General features: G+C 46.1%; 1 protein-coding gene across 2 annotated transcripts in view; it reads left to right on the top strand.

Annotated features, from left to right (window-relative positions):
* NEGR1 (neuronal growth regulator 1) overlaps positions 1-14,296 on the top strand; it is a 169,405-nt gene that overhangs the window by 134,781 nt on the left and 20,328 nt on the right. The window lies entirely within an intron of this gene.

Genomic DNA, 14,296 nt, shown 5'->3' with positions numbered 1-14,296 from the left:
TCTAGCCATCTGTTAGTGGCATCCAAAGATGTTCATAGCTGAACTTCCGTGGTAATCTGTCCTGTTTTCATAGCGATAATACTGAAAGACATGCATGAAGATATTCCTTGGTGGAAATCGGACTGCAGATTTTCATCTCCTTAAATCCTAGGGTTATTACCTTGCAACCACTAAGCTTTGTTCTTGCTGTGCTTCCCCTGTGTCAGTGTTATCGGGATATTTAACCCACCACCACAGAAATGCAATGAGCAGAAGGCAGTGTGAGGTCTTTCCTTCTGTTCCATTTCAGATTTGAGCAATCATTAACAAAGTGAACACAATGCAGCACATCCTTTAAGCAGAAAACGCAAAAAGTGAGAACAGAAGAATTTCATAGCAGAAGCAAGTGGTATTTGGTGAGTTTGCAGTTCAGAGAAAGTAAGGCAAAGGTTTGGGTTATTTTGAACAAAGCAGTTCTGTTGCTGCCAGGGTTCTATCAGCTTTCTTTGCTTTCCTTTTGTAACATGCCCGCTGTTACAGTGCAGAGTGCAGAGGGTGAACACCTCAGGCAGTGTCAAGTTGGAAACTGCAACAGCAGGCATTCTCTGTGGTGAGAGGGGTGGGATGTGGGAAGTGAGAGGAAGTGCTGAAATGGGGGTCTGATTCTGACCGCTCCATTGAGATGTGGGGGAGCTGCTGAGGTGTGTCTGAAAGGCTGAGATGGAGGGATTTGTTTTCTGCCCCCATCTGTTTGATTCTAATCAAAACAGGGAGGGGTTCCCAAAGGGCAGTCTGGATTTCAATTGGGAATTAAGAGCATTCGACTTGGGAGTGGGCATTCATCCTTCTTCAGAGTCTACATTAATATCATCTGGAAAGAGTTTCTCTTTTTTTAATATAAAAGAGAAAAAAAAGTCTCCCGGGGTAACAACCTATTAAACATGGATTCCCTGATACTACAGAGGGGATTTTCTCTCGTGAAACACTGCTTGCATCTTATTTTGTTAGCAGCTGTAAAATGGACAGACTGAGCTGTATGGGAAAAACACGGAGCAGCAGTGGCTCCGATCAAGGAACGAATGGCAGTGTGGCAGTTACTCATGTCCCAGTCCTTCCTATCACCTAGATGTGTGGGGTTTTGGCACCGCTCCTGTCCTGTAGCTGTGTACGTGTGCAGGATCCCCAGCAGCTGTGTTGGACGGTCCCATCCTGCCATCTATGGGCCTAATTCATCACATGCGTAGTGCTGCCCGTCTTGGCTTTTCCCAGAATATTTGGTACTTAAGAACATATTCTTTTCCTGTAAGTAAGGCAGAGACCTGCTGATTCATGAAATCCAATTTCTGCAGAAAACGCATTATGGTACGGACTCAGGGTATGAGGTTTCATTTACCAATGCAGAATGGAGTAATAATTAAGCAGCTCTTGCTTTTAAGTTGGTGCAATTTTAATTCAAGGCAAAAGGCAATTTCCTGCAGATAAATTTGCAAGGCCACCATGAGGGGAATGAGCCATCATTAGCCGCTGGCAGCGAGGTGGACTCCTTCAGCCATCACTCTGAGAACAGCCAGAGGTGAGGTGGTGGTCAGTGCTGCTGCTGGAGCAGCAACGTCCCCAGGGGAACATGCCCTGTCCCCATGCAGCCTCTCCATGTCCCAGTACGTGGTGTCAGGGCTGGAGTGCTGGTCTTCATCAAAGCTGTGTCACGCTGGGAGGTTGTCTGCTCTGCCTGAACGCTAGTTGTATTACAGGACACTGAGTGGCTGCTGAAATCCCGCGTTTTCAATCTGAATGTAGATTTAATCTGTACATCTGTAGGAACTGTAAATCTGCTTAGAAAGAGGCTGTTCACAGGGGCATAAAATTCCCAGCAACGTGTGATCTCTGTGTCTCTACAAGATAAGACACCTCAAAAGTCTGGATTGAAGCAAGCCATCACCTCACAGAAGATAGATGAATATAATCATTGCGTCTCAAGCAGATAGGTATCTATCATTATCATAGGCATTATTTTGTTTGTATTTTAAAAGCACATCTCCTAGGCAATCCTGAGTGTTTTTTATGAGTGCTATAAACATCTCACCTGGGAAGGGATACCTTCCCTTGCAATAGAGGAGCCCATCACTGGCAGCTGCCCTGGGGATGATGCCCTTCAGTGGTTGCCTTTGTGCCCCACAGGTGCTGCTGAGCTCTGGGAGAATGTGGCTCATACAGAAATCAGATGTATTGTCAGTAGTTGTTCTAAAATGTAAATAGCCATGAAGGGCTGCAGCAAAGGTCAGCAGCGACGTCAGGAAGGGGAAGGAGAGCACAGCGAGGCATGTGAGGGATGTGGCAGTATTTTCTGTGCTAATGTAATTGCTGCAGCTAAACAGAACTACCTTATTGCATAAGCATCCAACTGTGAGCTTACTGGTAGTGCAACATGGTTATGATCTTGTCTCAAAGAGTTTGCATGCCAGGAAGCACCAGACCGTGCCTCCATTTACATGTGTTTGTTGCATTGTGCGCTGGTTCCTACAGAAAGATTCCTAATCAAACTGCTGTGCCAACATTTTAATTGAGTTTCATGTCTGAAGTGCAAAAAAATTAATATTCTTTCAAAATTTTAAGTTAACTCTTTGTAAACAGCACATTGCATGTAACAACATATGCATTCCTCAGGATAGTTGGTGTAGCATTGAGTGTGTCTACTGGGGCACTGAAGATCCAGGAGCATTGAGGGCACCTGCAGAGCTGTGCAGTGGTCTTGCTATGCCATGTCTACTAAACAAAATTAATATTGAGACAGACAACCATTTTCTCTGGTAATTTCCTAGCAGCCTGACTCGTGGATCTGCAAACCTTCCCTCTCCTGCTGCCCCAAGCCATAACAGTGAGGGACAGCAGGGATTTATGGGATTTGGGGGTTCTCACAGTCATCTCACTGAGAGCACGGCTGTAGCCACAATGCCATTTTCCACTGCTGGCAGCTTTGGGTCCTGCTTCCCACTGCCCAGAGTGGTCCTCCCCCATCACAGTCAGGATGTGGCCCTGCTTCTTTCCTGTATTTGCAACTTTTCCTTCATATTTACACCAAGCATTTTCTTACTGCAGATGAAGCCTATTTCCACTTCTCCTTCCCACTGTGGGAAGAGATCGGTGCTCTCAGGACCAAGAAGGAAATTGGGGCGGACGGAGGGAAGGGCAGTGTTGGGTCAAAACATCTGTCTCCAGGTGCATAAAAGCCTCTCCTGGAACGAGAAAGGGAATGATCTGAAATGAGTGACTTTATGTACTGCTGAACATATTGCACTACTGGTGGCAATAACAGTGGTGACGGGTTAGCCAAGGGCTTGCTGCACAGACAGCATCTTGCCGTGACTGTGTTGCCAAGGCGGTTCATAGAATCACAGAATGGCCTGGGTTGCAAAGGAGCACAACGCTCATCAGTTCCAACCCCCTGCTGTGTGCAGGGTTGCCAACCAGCAGCCCAGGCTGCCCAGAGCCACATCCAGCCTGGTCTTGAGTGCTTCCAGGAATGGGGATTTGACATGCTCTGATGTCTGAGCAGCGGTCACCTTCCTGAAGGGGCTGTTCTTGCTGCCAGGGGATGGAGCTGGGCCTGGCAGCAGCAGTTGTTTGAGTGGCTATTGGAGATCATGCAAAGACTGCTTGGGACTTGTGTTCACACCATTTGGTGTCATCATTAAACTCAGCCATTGCTTTCTGTTGACTGAGAATTTGCGTATTTGCCCACATGAAGGGGTCTCTGCTAAGTTTTAGTTCAATGGCTTTGGCTGGCCTTCCAAATTTGACATTTCAGAAAGAAATTTACTCTCCAGGGAAATTCCCTTTGTGTCCATAGTTTCAGCTTTCTCCAATTACCTAAGAAATATTTTACTATTTTACCTCTCAAACGCTGGTCCTTAGAACAAATCACAATTAAATTGGTGTTGTTCTGTGTTATGTTCCAGCCAAATGGGTGACACACATAAAATTATACAGATATATTCATATAAATATAGAATGTAAGTGAAAACTCCTGTACTCATTAGAAGCTGATTCAAAGACTGCTGCAGTAAATCAAAAGACGTTTCTTGATTTAATTATGTTTGGCTGAAGCCCAAAGTCTCCTGTAGAAGTCGCAGTGCAGAGGGCTGATGCCATACACCAATGTTTTCATTGGAGGTGTCTGGTCTTGCCCCTGCCGTGCAGTCAGTGCCCCGAACACTCACCCAGCTCTTGCTGAACGCACGGCCCCAACTTCTCTGTTGTGTGGCTGGACAGAGAGCAGATGGAAAATGCCTTCAGGGGCAGTAAAACAAAACATAAAGGGATGTCTGAGCCAGCATGCTTTCTTGTGGTCACTGTAAGGGGCATCCAGGTCCATGCCCATGGGGTTTTGTGGTATATCCATTATAAAACCAAGTCAGACCTTTTCATAGTGTGTTGTCTGATCTGGAAACTCGTGTCTGTGCTACACCTCCCCTGTCATAGACCAAAGGAGATTTTGTTTTAGTTCTCCGTATGCTCTGTCTTTGATGATGGGGCTTCTCACTGAAGCCCTTGCTTTACTCTCCATGTCTAAGCTGGCCAAAGAAGCCTGGCTGCTACGGGAGAGGTGACCCACCAAGATGGAGCCCGAGATGGCCACCCAGCTCCAGATCAGCGTGTGTGAATTTGGGGAGTTAGAGGAGTGGGGTTACAGGTCTGGGGGTCAGATCCTTGGGAGCCTCTCTCAAAGATGAGGGTACTTGTCCAGGGCACATTGATGGAGTGACTGCATTCCCAATGGAAAACAACTATCTGAGAATTTCCAACCATCTCCAATGTTATTTATAGGCAAGGTAAAAGCCTCTTTTCTCTCCCCTTTCTCACACAGGGTAAGGCCAACGTGAGATGCAGTTGAACAGCATTTAAGCAAAACCGAGTGCTTTCTTTACATCACAAATATGCCTGAGGAGCCAGTGTCAGAAAACAGGGAGTCCAGCAGAGCTAGAGACAGCACCTTGAATTCATATACTCACACAGAGTAAGATAAATGGCCAAATCTCCCATTAATGTTAGTCATAACAATTCTGTTAGACACTGAGCATGAGACCCTTCCATAAGGATGCTGACTGCTGCTCCAGGTAGCAATTACTGAGAGCTGAGGAGAAGTGTTCCAAGTATCCATTCTCCAGGTTGAGCTTTATCTGAATGATATGACAATAAGTGACTGAGATGGCACAAGATGGGAATAGCTGCTCTGAGAAAGATCAGCAGCATATGTTTCTCCTTGACATTTAGAAGCCAAAGAACATGTTTGTGTCTGAGGGGGTGCAATTTATGGTAATCTTTATTATGGTTCCTTACAGCAGTTGCCTTTTGTGTTAGTTTTTGTGAAGTTTGTGTTCGTATTCTTAAATTGTGTAGTTGTAACCATATGTTTTAGATACATATTTCTACTGCAATATGATGATCTGGAGAGGCTGAAGCATGTCTACGAGCATGTCTAGCAGCACATCTAAGCTTTCTTTCTGTGTATCAGCTAATTATGGTGATTAAAGCATTTGTTGTCACCTATGGACATTCCCTACAATGCGCCCTGATGAGGGTGAGGAGCACAGGAGGTCAGGGCTCCTTCTGAACCGGAGTTTCTCTTTGTGATGCAGAAGGGGTAGGAAATCTTGAGGTAAATTAACATACGAGAAAAAGTGAAAAATCCAAAGTGGAACATGCGTAACAAATGGGGTGAAAATGAGAAGTGTTATAAATACTGACATAAATACATTTTGTGACTCAATCTGGTATGCAGGCTGCAGGCTTGGTCTCAGGATGGTGGGGGAGGTTTGTGAAGCACTGGTGGGAGACAAAGGAGGAAAAATTCCCATGTCAGGAGAATGAAAATGAGTGCTTCTTCATTAAAATATACTGCTTAATGGAGAGCCACTTTATGTAACGGGTTGCCCAGGCCAAAAATGTGGGACTTTGAAAAAGAATCAAGGATATCAAGAATTTTCATGAAAGTCATAGAATGGATTTCAAACTCCAGACGTCAGCACTGTGTGCTTGCTGCTCTTTGGGTGAAAGCCCAAATCCTGCTTGCAGTACCTGATGAGAGCTTCTGTCTTCATTTTGTGTTACTTTTTGTCAACAGCGACAAAACAGCCTTGGTTTGACAGAAGGATGATTTGCCTACTGAATTCTGGTTTATTGAACAGCAGCAGTTAGTTGAAACCAGTGTTTATCTGAAAAAAAAATTGTTTGCATCTATCATGCCATGTGTTCTCTAATAAGATTACTAAAAATAATAGACACAGATAATCTCCACCACATTTATTTACATTTCCTGAAAGCTGCTACACAGTCCCAGGCATCCAAACAGTTTGTGGAATGAAGAAAATCAGAAGGAAATATCTTTTTTTTTTTTTTCTTTTTTCCTTTCTGAGGTTTAAACCCCTCTTGGTGAGCCCACACCATGAACAACAGCCGCCCCTTGTGGTCTGCCCGCTACAAAATCAAATGCTGAGGTGTCCCAATAAGCCTCTAAAAGTGAAGGAGAAAATTCCAAATCTTGTGAAGTAATTTCACCTTAAAGTAAAACACACCACAGATTAGACATGATCACAGAATCACAGAATGGCCTGGGTTGCAAAGGAGCACAATGCTCATCCAGTTCTAAACCCCTGCCGTGTGCAGGGTCACCATGGCAGAGCCCTGAGCCACATCCAGCCTGGCCTTGAATGCCTGCAGGGATGGGGCATCCATCCTTCCAACCTCCTTGGGCAACCTGTTCCAGTGCCTCACCACCCTCTGGGCGAACAGTGTATAGCTTTTATTCATTTAGCCAATGAAAAGTATGGGGGGTACCAGTCCCTTCTCTCTCCTGGTGCTGCTATGGGGCTTTCTTTAGTGCTGACCATCTGTGGGCAAATGCTCTTCAGAGTGGAGAAGCTGTGGGGTGGGGATCCAACAGAGTTTTCTCTAAATCAATTGATAATTCAATGCTTTTATAAAGATCTTTTCCAGCGGTTGGTGATTCCATGATTCTATGATTCAGTGCTTTTAAAACTATGATTTTACAGCTAAAGACAGTTGTGTGCAGGTTGTCGTCTCCATTTTTGCTTCAAGGAAATACACTGTTCTTCTCAACCTGGAGCTGAGCTTGAAAAGTAGGTTCATAGAATCATAGACTCAGCAAGGTTGGAAAAGACCTGCAGGATCACCCAGTCCAACTGCCCACCTACCACCAGTTTTTCCCACTGAACCATATCCCTCAGCACAACATCTAAATGTTTCTGCAGTACCTCCAGGGCTGGTGACTCCACCGCCTCCCTGGGCAGCCTGTGCCAGCACCCAAACACTCTTTTGGTGGTTCCTGGTAACAGCATGGCAGCATCACACTCAGAGTATGGTCCTTCTGAAATAGGGCTTAAATGTGAATGCTTGAACGGGTGACATATGGAAGCAAATAGCCCTTCGTGCAAAACAACCACACACTGTCCCTGGCTGTTTATACAGGGGGGGAAACGACTGTTTACAAGGGTGAATATTGATAGGACAAGGGGAATGGTTTTAAACTGAGATAGGGGAGGTTAAGTTGGCTATGAGGAGGAAGTTTTTCACCCAGAGGGTGGTGAGGCACTGGAACAGGTTGTCCAAGGAGGCTGTGGATGCCCCATCCCTGCAGGCATTCAAGGCCAGGCTGGATGTGGCTGTGGGCAGCCTGGGCTGCTGGTTGGCGACCTGCACACAGCAGGGGGTTGGAACTGATGAGCGTTGTGCTCCTTTGCAACCCAGGCCATTCTGTCATTCTATGATTCATTCCATGACTGCACTGGCATGTCTGCATTAGGATGCCTCATGAGGACGGCTCCAGCCCCGAGCAGATCCACACCTCCAGGGCATGAAGTGGCCCTGTGAGTGAGAAACTCCTGGAGGTCTTTATGGTCTTTGTAAAAAATGCCCTACTAAATGCATTGCTCTGAAGCCATCAATCCCCCATTGTACAAAGGTTTTCCCAAAGCACCTGGGAGTTTCCTGGATGCAGTGGCACTCCTGCGCACTGGGAAGGGGTGAGGAGAGCAGCAGTGCTGCAGGGGTGACCAAGCTGCTTGTTATTCATCATTTCTGCTCAGAGCTCAGCTTGTCCAGGGCTTTGGAAGCAGAACCTGGCTGTGCTGCTGCGCGTGACAGCAGAGCACGGGGAAATTGCCCTTGTATAAATATTTGAGCAATAGCAGCTGAGCAGAGCAAACCTGGGAGTACATTGCCTCTGCATGTAAATCAATGCAATAAAGCATTGTGAGAAGGCCGTTTAGGCCAAGGGATGAGGCCGGTCCAGAAATGAATGGACGCGATGTTGTCACCAATAAATCCTGTCTGAGCTGGGTTCTGCGGCACTCCGCTGCAGCGAGCAGCAGGGCAGGCAGCCGGAATTATTTCTACAAGGAAGCTTAGTGAGTTTGTCAGAGAGATTTGCCCTCAGTGCTAAAGAAATGAACCTAAGGTCTCAGGTCTGCTGCACAGCAAACAAAGGCCCCGTTGCAGTGCAGCTGCAGGGCAGCTCCATGCCAGCACTGTGCAGGAGCACCCACACTCCTCCTGCACCCCAAGGGCATGTGGGTGGCAGTGCTGGGACGTGACCTTGGCTGATTCACCTGCAACTTTGCAAAGCATTTGTTGCTGTCTGCATTCACTCCTTGGGGTGTGTGCTTGGATCCTCTGTTCCCCTATATGCTGTTTGCAGACTTCTGCTCCTCGATCTCAGGTTCTAAGAGCTCCCTGGGCAATGAAAGTATTTCATCCCACTGTGTGTCTGCAGGACAACTTGTCCTAGCAAGCAGTGAGGCACCGGCTGTCCTGGTCCTACCTGTTTTCCAATACACATTTGTACCAAGTGGAATACTTCTCTGTGACTGGGGCTGGATGCCAGGGGGAAGTTCTTTGCCATAAGAGTGTTGAGGTGCTGGAACAGCTGCCCAGAGAGGCTGTGATGCCCCGTCCATCCCTGGAGGTGTTCAAGGCCAGGTTGGATGGGGCACTGGGCAGCCTGGGCTGCTATGAAATGTGGAGGTTGGTGGCCCTGCGTGTGGCAGGGGGTTGGAGCTTCATGATCCTTGAGGTCCCTTCCAACCCAAGCCATTCAGTGACTTGCTAATAACTGCAAGAACCCACACCAGTGTTCACCACTGCACTCCCCTCCCTTTCTCGGTGGCTGATGCAGAGCATCACATGGTACTGTGTGGCTCTGTTTTCCTTGGAGAAGTTCTCTTTCTCCCACCCTGGCTGGAGATGTGCAACTGTAACACTGGCTTAATTAAGTTTCCTTCTGCAGAAATTACAGACAGTTGTGAATTTCATCATGGCATTGGCACACACCACCATGTAATTTATATAGATTTGTAATGATTCATTTGATAGGCATTGTCTGTGGATTTCAGTTCATCAGGGATCAGTAGAACTCTAATTACATAGTAATTATTAAATAACTTATTCACAAATTGCCGTGCCAGCGAGAGCAGACAGCGGAGCAGCCAAGCAGCTCCAATCAGGGCAGCCTCTGAGCACAGTATGCAGAGCCAGAGTGAGACTATGGCAGTGACAGTGCATTGCTAGGGGGGGAGGGCCACCTGTGCCCCTGTTCCTGAGGCAGGGCAGGACTTCCACCTTCCCAGAGACAGCTTTCATAGAATCACAGAACGGCCTGGGTTGCACAGGAGCACAACGCTCATCAGTTCCAACCCCCTGCTGTGTGCAGGTCACCAACCAGCAGCCCAGGCTGCCCACAGCCACATCCAGCCTGGCCTTCAATGCCTGCAGGGAGGCTTCAGGAGCACATTCTGTAGTGAGGTTCTGTATCCCACACAGCATCCAGGCTGCCAGCATCGCAGCTCTGCGTGAGAACAAACCTCCTATCCTGGCCAGGCTTTGTTCAATTACATATTTCCTGCTTCCTGCTTATTACCATAGACCTGGCAATGCCATTCCTTCAGAGGTGTTAGCAGCAGCAGGCAAGCTGCCGGGAGCACAGGGAGAGGGTAGCTCTGTGGCATGCACCGTGCTGCATCTCTAATATCTATTTTGCCTTATTTACTTCCAGAAATACAGCGACAGTTGTGTGAATTTAAAGAATGACCTCTGAGAACAAGAGTATAATTGTTGCAGTGAGAGCAATGCTAATCGTGTGTTTCTGAACAGCAAAACTGCTAACAGATTTCTGTGCCTGCATTATTCATCAGGTGCTGGTGTATACATATGAATGAAGGACTGAGTTCAAAGGATGCCGAATACTTTGTCACCTTTTCTTCATTTTGTTGCTGTAAAATCGTTAAAGCATTCTCTGGAAAAAAAAAAAAAAAATCTGAAACAGGACATAAGGAATAATATGCCAGTATTGTCCTCTACGATAGTATAACTGGAACATGTAAATAAGAATATTTCCTGTAACTTTCACAATGTAGGTGTAATTAAGGTGTCGATAGGAATGAGAAATTAGAGAGATTTCTCTGTTTTCTTCACCCGGTTTATTGCTGAAATCACAGACAGGTGACCCAGCACCAGGCAGGAGCAGACTCATTAGCAGCCTCATTAGACCTCTGACATCAGAAGAAGTTCATATTCATTGTAGCAGTCCTGGCAGTGAGGCTGTGTGCCTGTTTGAGCTTTTGCTCTCTCTGCACAGTGGTCGTGCAGCTCTCTTCTATGAACTTGGTTAGAAAAGAACAGACTTAAGGAATCCTAGAATGGCTTGAATTGGAAGGGGCCTCAAGGATCATGAAGCTCCAACCCCCCTGCTGCAGGCAGGGCTGCCAACCCCCACTTTTAATACTGGATCAGGCTGCCCAAGGATGCATTTATAAATGGCTTTCTACTCCATCATGAGTAGAACCATTCCTGCACCTTCATTCGTTTTAATTAAAAACACATGAGTTACTTGGAGGCTTTTTCTTTTGATAAGTGGCCCTGATGGGTTCTGCTGGGACAGCCAAAGCTGCCTTACGTGCTGTGACTGCTGAAGCAGCAGCTGAGGCTTTCCTCATTGGTGAGAGCTGCTGTCAGGGCTCTGTGTCCCCACTTACGGAGTTGGAGGTGCAGAGCTGTTGTCACAATGGGGACTGAATCAGAATCCTTCTGTTGGCAAGAACATGAACTGTGTGGGCTCTTTTAAATAGTGTTTTGAAAGTTTACAATGGAAATATAACTTCCCTTTATGTGTGGTTCTCCCACCTCCTGGATATATTTTTTGTGCTATAAAGTATTTCATCCTGTGTAAAATATGATCATTCATTATGGGACTTAGTAAAATTAGAAAGAGGAAAAAAATGTCGTCTTCTGCAGCAGAAGGGCTAATGCCTAACCCAGACCTAAAGAGTGATGGTGAGAAGGCAGGCCAGCCCAGGCTCACGTGCATGCAGTGCTGTGCAATGCAATGCAATGCAGCACAGAGTACCTGAGTGACTGGAAGGGCTGGAGCCAAGATCCATCCCTTCCCAGCCCCCATTTAAGAGTTGGCAGTGGAAGTGAGGGTTTCTCATTAGAGATCCCTGCATATCTGAAGTCTTCCAAGGGTGAGCAGATTCTTTCCTTTATTTCTGTGCTTATAGCTGTTGTATTTGAGCCAACCCTCACTTGCTGCAGCCTGGGCCCTCGCTGCTCGGCTCTCATTGCTGTGCTTTCTGTCCCGTTACAACTCCATAGATAAAAAATGTGGTATTATGGTGGCAGTGGGTAGAGTGTAGAGGGGACACTACACTGAGTCACCTGCTCAGCAACTGCAGGTTTCAGATTCAAAGGTGATGTTTTCTCTACGTGTCTCCTGGGCACTGAGCTATTAAATACTTGTCATCCCATAATAAGGGAACAAACGGCTTAAATAAAATAAACCATCGCTTGGCAATTAAGGTGCAATAACTCAAACCTCTAAAAGAGCTCAAATTGTAATTGCAGGATATTAATGGTGAGTAAAAGACACAGAATAAATTAAGGGCACGTCTCTCCCCAGCCCGCTTGCACTTTCCATCCAAAAGATTTATTATTAAAGAAGTTTTTCCATTTTCCATTTAGTGTTGTTCTCAAACAGACCTTGGCTTACCCAGGCTTAAGGAGATTTATTTCAAAATAAATCATTAATCTTTAGCATAGCTGACATAGCCCAGGGGAGATGAGATTAAATAAGCCTGCTTAATTATCAAAGGCCATAGAGGAAAATAGTTATGAGGGTTTTTTTCCAATTAATACATGTGTTAGTATTAGATTGCGAGTGGTATTTTGGACCAGTTATTGATTTCTCCAATACGTGAAAAGTCTAAATATTATTATATTGAAATCTAATGCTTTTATTGACTCAGACTGAAACAAACAAAAAAAAGCCTTTTTTATTCCCCTGCTGCAAAATGCTCTCTGTGGCCTCTAGAAGTTCTCGTCTGGTAGCGGTGTGTTGTGGCACTGCTTCAGAGTTAGAAACTGCACTCTCATTAGAAGAGATGCTCTGAGCGAGCAGATCTCTGACCAGCCATCCTGTAGTAAAACATAACACCGAGTTGGAAAGTTCTCATACAGCATGTGTAAAAGCCAGTGCATTGTAAACAGGAATGTGTGTGCTCCTTTGGTGCACCTCATCCAGCTGCAGCCTAATCAGCGTTTGCTGGGCTGTCTGTGTTGCCTCATTTCCTTTCTCCCCCCACAGTGGGAGACCTCTCAGCTTCTTCCCACCTTCCCCCTCCTCTTCCCAGCACTCAGCAAGGCTGTCTCCATCCCAAGAGGCTCCTGCTGGCTGGGGTATCTTGCATGGCCATGGGATTGTTAAGGTTGGAACAGACACTAAAATCACCAAGTCCAACCCTGACGGTGTGGCAGCATGCTGGGTTCAGTCTATTTGGTCCCAGCTTGTATAGATACTCTGTTTTAGAATAGCAAGGTGCTGCTGTGAATGTTTGTGTTGGTCTCCAGCAGTGAGGAGCTGCCCAGCCTTTGGATTCCTTGCAGTGCTGAGAGGTACCAGGAGATCTGCAGTCACTGCTGCTGCTCGTGCCCTCTGCCTCCTGCAGCTCTGCAGCACTGAGAGCCTTGGAGCGAGGCCTTTGGGTTCTTCCTGGGTCCTAAACCTCATCTTGTGCCAAAACATGTTTTGAGCATTCATCTATAATTCATCTATATAATATACAATGAGGAACAAAAAGCAAGACAGTGAGTTTGCTACCGATAAGACAGAACTGGGATTAGGCAGATCGGCTCCAACCTGCAGACAGGGCTGCACAGCCTCCTCTCTGTGCCAAGTGGGTTTGTGTGGAAAATGAGACATTGCTGGAATCAGCTGAGCTTGTCAGACATCACTGTGCATCCTTATTCCTGTAGCCCTGTGTGATTCCATTTGGTACCTATGCGATATCTTATTTCACAATTTGAGTGTATCAGCAGCACTGATCAAGGCCAAGGAGGCAAATAAATATTTTTAAGATTGGAAGCATTTGTCTGTATGAGCAGAATTGTTGGCGTTGGTAATTTGGTCAGGAAACTGTGCAACTTTTTTTGGGAACGCATCCATCAGTTATTGCACTTAGAAGTGTTTGGGCATCGCATTAAGCCAGAAAGCAATTGCTTGGGGCAGGGGGGAGGGAAGGCAAAAGTGGATGAGCACGGAGATCGTGCTCAGCGACTGCTGTTACCTGCCCCTCCCATGGGGCTGGCTGGCTTTTGGTTCCATTAGTTCCCTGTTACTGTCAAGATACGGTCAACGATCTTTGGAGCTCGGTAATTTCGTTAAATCTTTTTCATTACGGTTATTGAATTGCTGCATTGAAATGTTAGCTTGCTTCTGCGCAAGATTGATTGGGACTGGTATTTCATTTTGCATAACGCTGTACATAGCTAATAAAAGGGCACGGAATAATGAATTTTAAGGTACAATTATAACAGAATCCACAGACGATTGTTTCATTAAGCTGAATGCTGGAGAGATTTGGCCCCTTGCTAACTTTTCCCATTGTCTGTCATGGTAGAAGTAATCATCTCCAAAATGCTCTGGGTGTTTCTGGTAAATGTTTTCTTGTGGAAGGATTTCAATAATTAAGAAGAGGAGCATTTTTAAGAGTTCACTAAAGCATGAAACTATTCCTTAAAAACAGTCTTAGTTCAACATTGTTAACTATGCTTATATTCCTCGTTAGAAATTATCTTCAAGAGATGGAGCAGAAAAAAGACCCTTTTCCCAGGCAGGTTTCAGTATTTCCCGGGAGCAATGTGTCTGAGCAGGAAAGCTCCAAGGGCCGCTGTGCCAAGGGGCCAAGCAGACACGTGCACATCTGGAGCCAGCACAGCGCACACAGATGGCACGGGAAGGAAGTGCTGGGCA

The sequence above is a fragment of the Lagopus leucura genome, unplaced genomic scaffold (assembly GCF_019238085.1).
Source record: "Lagopus leucura isolate 7727_CA_CO unplaced genomic scaffold, USGS_WTPT01 Super-Scaffold_100009, whole genome shotgun sequence".
In the NCBI taxonomy this organism is placed as follows: Eukaryota; Metazoa; Chordata; class Aves; order Galliformes; family Phasianidae; genus Lagopus; species Lagopus leucura.
Note: the sequence above shows the minus strand (reverse complement) of the source record. Positions and strands in the feature narration are given on the sequence as shown.